At 34.2% G+C, this 9,205-nt stretch overlaps 1 pseudogene; it reads right to left on the bottom strand.

Annotated features, from left to right (window-relative positions):
- Positions 1-205: 205 nt before the first annotated feature.
- LOC149238701 (EID1-like F-box protein 2 pseudogene) lies at positions 206-1,319 on the bottom strand (annotated as a pseudogene).
- Between the last annotated feature and the right edge of the window lie 7,886 nt (positions 1,320-9,205).

Raw genomic sequence — 9,205 nt, forward strand, 5'->3', positions numbered from 1 at the left:
TCAATTCCACAATGCCTTGTGAGTTGCTTCTTCACTATGTGATGATGACAGACAAATTTTAGATCCCTCTTATTAGAATACAATGATGTGAAGGATGCCTATGGAGAAACAAATAGAGCGGGAACTGTCATATGTTGAAAATGTCCAATGGAGAAATTCAACTACCAGCAAAAGGAAAAAGTTTGGAGAGAATCTGTTTCAGACATTAATCTTCTTCTGATGCAGTCTCAGAATCTGAGAGTGGTAAAAGTGTGCAGACGCCAAGCAAGTGCCCATTAAGGCATACAAAATACTCAATCTGGTCTTCATAAGATCACAATCTTCTGTGCGCACTTTTAGGGATCATTTTGGCTTGAAGCATGCTCCATACCTTGGCACGACAATATGGGAAAATTTCTTTTGGATGCAATTCTACATGTTTTTCAATCAGCATTTTCCTTACCTTTGATTTCCCAAAAGCTTTAAATACTCAAAATAATCCCACATCACCGTCCTCTCCTTGGTCTAGATGCTCACAAGGATCTGTCGCATACAGAGTATCGCTTCTGCACTGTGGTACAAGAAAACTCCTGCCAGATGTCCGTGAAAATCTTGTTCTATATACAAAGTGTCCTGTTATAGGCTTCAACTAGAAAACATTGCTACTATCAGAGCATCCTGAACAATAGATCATAAGCTTTCTGAGAGCACTCCAATTCCCATCAATGGTGCCATGACTACCTCCATCAAGGAGATCAGCTACCATTTTTGGTGCCCGGGACTTACAAAACTCCTTCCAGAGAACCCGTTTGGCTATGTCTTCAAACCATTTGCAAACACAAGCTATAGAACAAAGGACCCTAGGGTTCCAATTAAGAGATTTAAATACAAGCAGCAACACTGTTTCGCTAAGGTGGCCATTGGCACTGCAAATACAAGAGCCTGAGTGTATGCAATGAAATCTCTTTACTGTCATTGTTTAGGATATGTCCCTGCTAGCAATTAACTATCTAGACACCAAAGTGGAGCCGTAATGCTTATCTCAAAATGTGTGAAATAAACAATGGTGAAAAGTAAGTACTCTGGATAATAGCTTAGCTATTGATGTGTTGCACTTCCCAAATAATCCAATTCTGTGTCTCTCTAAAGTTTTAGACACCCCTTCAATCGGTTAATAGTTCCAAACGAGCATCCCATTGGCTCATCTTCAAACTGTTTACAAAGAGACTGTCTGCTAGAAAGCATGACGCTGAACTTATGAACCTTGCATTTGGACATCATAGGAGTAGAAAAGCGATGAACCCTTATTCCATACAAATGATTTAGCTCAGCTAGAAACCTGAAACATGAACATCAATCGGTATATAAATCAATACAACTGATGGCCATAGATTTCAGTTTGTATTTCCTTCAAATACAAAAGTTTAGTTTCCTTTTTATGCTATATTTATATCTTCAGATACAAACTACCACAAATTGAAAGAACCCACATGAAAAGTGTAACACATGGTACTGCTCTATATTTTATGCTATATGGTAATGGAAACAAAATTGAAAAGAAACACCAGAACAACCCAAATCCACTTAAAAATTCTTTTGCTGGAATTTGAATTGTAAGTACCCTAGTTTCAGATAGAAATATGAAGGCTATAGACCACTTTTAGGTAAACAATGTTTTCCAACTAGATGATGAGACGCATTGTCACTATTTTGGGCCATACCCTTTTAGAAACAACAACCGAAACTAAATGATTAGTTATAAAGAATTATAAATTTTACAAATATAGTAAATGAATATTAAGTGTGATTTATGGCCTTAAATGAGTTTTGGAGGGTAAACTTTGAAATGCCACAGAACTGAAATTAGAGGTCAATAGAGTGTGTGAGGTCCAATTATTGGATAGAGTTCTAGAGAAAATGCTCCTATAACATTAAAGTTAAACATGAGGCATCTCAGGGCAAGTGCCTAACGGTTAAGAGCATGTGTTTCCTCCTAATAGGTCATAGGTTCAAAAACCAGAAGGGGTTAGAGTAGGTATGCCTTCATAGGCAATAATCAAATCATTGCATGGAGGTGGGTCTCTTGTCCCACAAACAAGGGGATTTCATACACCAATTTGGTGTTTGGCTTGGCTATGACCTTAAAATTGGATAATAATAATAATTAGGATATAAATTGATAGAAATTCATAATCTGTAAGGGTGAAAGCATGGAGCTGGGTTACACTTTTTGGAAAGAGATGGCATGTTTAGGTGGAAAAAATGATTGCTCAATTGAGCCCTTTTTAAGCACTTGATCGAGCCATTTGAGCACTTAAACAATGTAACATAATGTTATTTAGGAGCTCAATTTAGTCATGTCTTTGTGGCAGTCAAATGAAGGAGATTTGGTTTTGGATCTATTTTCTGGCTCAGGTAAGTTTTATTATATGGAATTGAATTTCAGTATGTTATTTATTAATTTATATGTCATTGTACTAATTTACTTCATTATTTCTTTTGTTCTTGATAATTAGGTACAACACTGACATGTTGCCTTCAAAAAGGAAGAAATTGCATTGCAATTGAAAAAGATCCAATACAGTGCAATTTCATTCAGCAAAGAATTAATGCTCTTCAATTTCTTCCAGATGCAATGCAAGAAATTGGGTTGAAGAAAGGGGACTTTAGTGAATCACGTGTGGCAAAAAAGGCAAAGGAACCCCAACCACCATTACATGGAATGTTTGGAAAGACATAGATTGGGAGATTCACAGACATCAAAGATCCATTAGAAGAGGAAAATGAACAAAAGGAAACAGGAAATATTAAGGAAGAAGACAATTATGAAACTCTAGAGGACGAAGAATTTGGATTACGTGACATTGTTGATTAAATTTAAGTTATGCTTGGAAATCAAGCTTTGCAATGTTTTGACTTTGACATTTTATGAGAAAAATAAACACTCAATTAAGGTTGTTATGGGTTCAATATTTGTAATATGTGATTTTCACATTAATTTTTAATTTAATCATTATTTTTTGAAAAAAAAGTGATTATTATTATTTTTTTGACATGAAATTCATAAAAAAAACTATTATTTAACCATTTTTAGTTTAAAAATTTGTATAAAAGTTGTGATTTTGACATGTCAATTCTAGCAAAAAATTATCAAAACATGTAGTTTTTTAGTTATATTTATGTTAAAAATGGTTATTTTTATGTCCATTGTTAAAAAATATTGTTTTTTAGAAACAATTATTTCATGTGGATTGAAAAATTAATTAAGTGTGTATAACTATGTAGAGTATCGCAAAATTCAAAATATCGACCTTCTAATTTAAAAATGCAAAACGATAAAAACCTCACTACAAAAAAATTAAAATTAATATATATATATATATATATATATATATATATATATATGTATATATATATATATATATATATATATATATATATATATATATATATATATATATATATATATATATATATATATATATATATATATATATATATATATATAGATATGAAAAACGACCATTTTTAAAATTATTAAATTTACAAAACAATTATTTACAATTCATACATTAGAAAATTTAAAGTCAAAAAATAGGTCTTTTAAAAAAAGGGTCTAATGTAGAATACCCACTTTTTTAAATCAGCATGAAAATCACTTCCATTCTAAAACATAATGTACATAAAAAAAATTAAAGTGCCAAAAAATATGCTCTAAAAAAAACATGTGTGTTCTGCATCATCCCTTTTCAAAATCAGGTCACTTTTTTGCTATCTCTACGAAACGGGTAACAATATCAGTTCCCATTTCAAAGTTTACATAGATAAACATTAGTGTGCAGATTTTCACCAGATGATGCTTTGGTGTTCCCTTGTTTAGCTGGCTTCTTCTTCTTCTCCCTCCATTTCTTTTTCTTCTCAGTTACTTTTTTTTTAGTGTCCCTAGTTTTACCAAGAAAAGAGTAAGAAGGGGAAGGAGAAACAAACGAAGTAGAAGGCGAAGGGGTAACTTCAGTATCATCTGGTTGCTGATTAGATTTTTGAGGAACTGTGGTGTTTTGAACAACAGAGGTCGAGAAAATCCATATCGGCGGGTCGATTGTGATTCTTGGAAGGGACAATGTAGCCATATATGGAGAACCAATATCTCCCCAATAGGAGAAAGGACTAGGATTCCCACCAAGGGCTTGATTAGTAGACTCCATTATCTCAACCTCAAATCAACATAGGAATAAGGGTGTTATTCTGTTTAAAACAAATTTTAAAGACACTTGGACACAACTTGCTTTTTCAATTTTTAAAAGTCGAGAAAAAGCTAAAGGTGACTCTAGTCGCCTTCGATTTTTAATGAGCCTAAAGTGACAAGTGCTCAGATGGACCTTTTCTTTTAAGGAGTTGAAAAGGAATGAAAGTGACTACTCTGGAAGTCTAGCTAAAGGGTTTACCAAATCAATTGTAAAACTGAAAAATACACCTTAGTGATAAATGATAGAGAAATCACCAAGGACTTATGTATGGTAGTCAATCTTCCCGAATGCTGTGTTCAGTGCATTACAATCGATAGGGTGGCAGACATGGCTTCTTAAGGATAAAGGATGATAGCCTATTGTGGTCTCCCAATATATACACGACGGTACGAGGAGCACAAGTCCGTACTAGCACTTGTCGCATCAAAGAGGAGGAATCACCCAACCTATAATGAAAATGATAGTTACCAAGTTTTACGACGTTATAACACGTCTCCAACCTAGCCTTCTAGATGTGTTGCGTTAGATTCTAAAGCGTTTTTAACCTACATTCTGGATAGTCTACAGGAAATTTGGAACTGTTGGAAAATATTCAACATCTAGAATAAATCCTAAACAATACACTAAAAATAAAACGATCTCTGGATAGTCTATAGGAAATTTGAAACTATTGGAAAATATTAAACCTCCAATAATTAGGGGAATCTTGAGGTCTAAAATGGGCCTCCTAAAGAAATTATAAAATAATAGTGGAAATCATAAAATAAGATTAGATTACATCATCAAATTTTAGAGGGAAAAAAAGAAAAAACTATTTTTTCAACTTATCTCCCTATGGGTTTACTCAAATTTCGAGAGGAAACACTTGTTCAAAGCAAAATTTGATTCCTCATCCAAGGAGTACCCATGTTGCATAATTTCAATGGACCCTATTACATGAAAAATGAGAAATACATGAAAAACGTGATTGCAATCACGTTTTTTTTTAATATATTTCTCATTTTTTGGGTAGCAAGGTCCATAAAAAGTACATGCAACATGGGTAATCATTGGATGAGGAATTAAATTTTGCATCGAATGAGAACTCCTGCTAAAAATTTGAGTAAAAACTTAGGGAGATAAGTTGAAAATACGAGTTGAAAAATAGTTTTATTAAATTCTTATTTTTTAATCCTTTTACTTTTATACTCCAAAAATGGTGAATCACCCCCATGGTTGAAATAATCATCTTGAATCCTATTGCTTCTTATAAATTTTATTTTGGTTGTACGTTTTTCTTAAGAGGCCCATTTTGGACCTCAAAATTCCCCCAATTTGGGAAAGGGATTCATCGACTACTCCTTTTTTTACTTGAGATTTGGAATTATGCTCATGTTTTTCTCTCAAATTTGAAACAAGAAACTATTTCTTGAAAATTCTACCAGATATTGATTCTCCTACATAAAAATATAGGGTTGTGTCATAGTTGTCTCTTCAAAAACTACTAATTATCCTCTATCCTTTAATTTCCAATGATTTTGTGCCTTAATATCAACGATCTGGAATGGATTTGCCAAGCATTTTAAGATATTTTCTTGATAACAATTTATCGAAGAATTGTTTATCACTAGGACTTACCCTCACACCAAATAGGAAATCCTATGTAGAATCATGAAAATGTAGAAGAAATTTTGTGAACAACGAGGACCCTTTGATTAATTTTGCAACAACCCATTCTAATTTTGAGAAGTGAAAACCAAAAGTGGATTTTTAGGGGACCCCTTGGCAGTATGTGGTTTCAAGTCAGGGGGTGGGTGTGAAATTCATCATAGATTGCCACTTTTATGAAGATGGTTTCATTAAAAACACTTTTTTGATCGCCCCCTATTTTCTAATCTTTGGAAAACATAGGGGTGACTGAAATGAATGATGGTCATTGATCTATGAGCCTTAGCCCTTGGGCTTACATAGAAACTATATAATTAGGGCTAGGGGACCCAGGGCCAAAAACTTTTTGGGGTTTAAATCCTTTGGCTAGAAAAGGTGGACAATTATTCAAATATAACATTATAATACTTCGGTAATTAGTGGAAAAGGGGTCCAATTATTTAGAAATATTAAGCTACATGGGACCACATAATATTTAGAAAATGTGCAAGTCCAAATGCCACTGCTATTTCACTTTTTGTATAAATATTGTGTGCAACTTGTTACTTATGCCACAATCCATGGTAACCAAATAATGTAATCTTGGTTATTCCATATTTTGAATTTCATGTTTATAGGTATAGAGAATAAAATCTAACCAAACTATTTAATCTTGGAAGATAAGTAGATAGGTAGAGTGAATAAAAGGTGCTCAACAATTTAATCTGAGCCCTTGGATGTAATAATGATAGTCTTAGATAGATTTCCATTGTAAAAGAAAAATAAAAGTTTGATAAGGGTTTGCCAGTTTAAGTGCACCCTAATAAAAGAAGTAAAAATGGTAGGATGTGTAGGTGGGTAAGTAGATGATTGGTTGTGGAATTATGTATGATGAATGATTAAGTTAAAAGCTTAAATCTTTAGCTTTCATCACTCTGAAAAAGTATGGATGACAATGAAGACATTTACATTAGAGACAAAATTCAAACTAATTAACCTCCTCACTCATTTTTCCTTAAATTTTACTAATTCCCCATAAGTACTAAAGGCACCAACAACTTGAAAGTTAAAGGGGCTTAGAGCATTTATTTGATTTCTGGAGGGACTAGACCCTCGGCCCAATAACTTGCAAGGCTAAGTGCTAAACCCCTTCAAAATTCACTCATTCCCTTCAAATGCTTTTCCTAAGTAAAATCACTATTTTACTTAGGAAAATCAAGGTTCTACATAAATTCCTCCCAAACACATTTTAGCCTAAGTCATAATGTTGGATGATGAAATGTATTTTCGGAAACATTTACTTGGTGCTTTTTCCTTTCCATATTCATATTAATTTTTAATTTTTATTATTATTTAACTCCCAAAAACAATAACCCTTTCTCGCATTAATTAATTAAAATCCCACAAAAAGTAAGTATCCCCTCCTCATGGTTTGAAAAATAAACCATACTAATGTTAACTTAGTTGGATTAATTAATTGAATCACGATTAATTAAGAGCCAAACCCCCGACACATTAAAAAGGGATTAATTAATCACCTGGATTAATTAATAACCTTTCCGCCAATCATATCACCTCTGATGTAATTAAAGTCATTTTAATTATCATTGGGCCCCTCCATTAAATCCCCACCACTTCCCACTACTGACTATCGTCTGATTAACCTCCCCACATCCAACGCCTCTTGCCCATATCACATAGACCTTTGGACCAAGCGTTAACCACACGATACAAGCGGTTTTGACTTTTCGCTGATGTTATATGTCACTCGACCTATGGCATCGTGCGACCCTTTCCCAAAACCACCAACCTCCCAAAAGTAGTGCGACCAAAACCATTACCCCTCCTATTTACTCTCTCCACTAAATGACAACGTGTCCCATCGATCAGTTGCCGCCAACTATCATTTTCATTCACCCTCCAAAAATCATTGACTTTGCGCATAAAAACAAAAATGTTCATTGTTTTCCCTTTTTTCCCGAGAAAGCAACTTTTTCCTTCCATACACACACTAAGTAGGTCTATTCCAGCAACTCACTTCCAACCATCAACCGCCGTCAATTGCTGAGCTCCAGACCACTGCGGACTACTGTGCGCTCCCTGAATGCCTTCATTGTAGCCATTTATCCATACAGTCTACCAAAAACAGGTATTTACCACATTTCCCTCTCAGAAACTATGTTCTGTACTGAAATTCCACTAAATTGATATAAATCCAAATTATTCATTACAATTAAGCTATTTTTGTAGTCCCCAACTTCCGCAAGCACCTATTTTTCCTGAAATTTCTTGAAAAACCCAACTTTCTTCCTTAAAAACACAAGAACCAAGGATAAAAGCTCCTTTTGCCCTAAACGTTGCTCCAATCACTACTCCCCACAGGGATTTCGATTACCTCCGCTTGGCCGATAAATATTTTCATATCAAAGACCTTGCTTTTGGTGATAGCCCCTTGAAATTCTACTATAGGTACCAAGACAATTACTTGAACCACTCTGATAACATAGGTCTTCGGGAGTCCAACCTCCCTGATGAGCCCCGAAAATGGGTAATTATATGGTTTCATTTTACCTCTTAATTCGACTTAATCGACCATTCTCGTTAGTTTATTGAATGTTTTTTATCATATTTATGCTAATAGAATGAATTGGGTTAGTCATTATGCCAAAAAGTCTAATGTGTGCTTTATGCAGATTTTTGGTCAATTTTGAGACAAAATCTAAGGTTTAATGAGAACTTGGCAGCCAAATTCATGGAAGAACAAGGAAGAGGATTTGTAGGAGGGTGTCCCCTTCATTTATGAGCCCTTACCTTGAATTCTCCATCACAAACCTAGAGCACAAAGCCAAGGGGCAGCGAAGTAAGTCAAGTAGGACTGTTGTTATCTTCAGTTCTAGGAAGCCAAGTTCCTTGATTTTAGGAGGACTGTTGAAGGTCCCCATTTGTATAAATAAGAAGGCTTAGGGCCTCAGTTTTGTTAATCAAATTTCAGTTAGATTTTATCCATTTAATAGTCTATTTTCGCACTTTAGTGCAGCCCTGTAATCAACACATTTTCAAACTTCTTCTTGCAGACAGTTTTGTGATGTAACTATTATTTTTTTATCAATGAAGATGAATCTAGCTTTGAACCAGCTCTGAGCTTTCTTAGGAGGTTGTAGCTCTTGGGTTTACACCCAACCCAAGTGCCCAGTACCTCCTTTGTGTACTTTTATGTGTTTTTCTTGCATTCATAGAATAATTTCTGTTATTTAGGTTAAAATCTTGGTTTGTTACTTAGGGTGTTTTTGATGATTAAGATAGTTTTTCATGCTTCAGGTTTATTTGATAGTTTGATAACCGAAAAGATCCAT

Source organism: Pinus tabuliformis, chromosome 8 (genome assembly GCF_031772625.1).
Source record: "Pinus tabuliformis cultivar Carrire ecotype Pingquan chromosome 8, CPIR1, whole genome shotgun sequence".
In the NCBI taxonomy this organism is placed as follows: Eukaryota; Viridiplantae; Streptophyta; class Pinopsida; order Pinales; family Pinaceae; genus Pinus; species Pinus tabuliformis.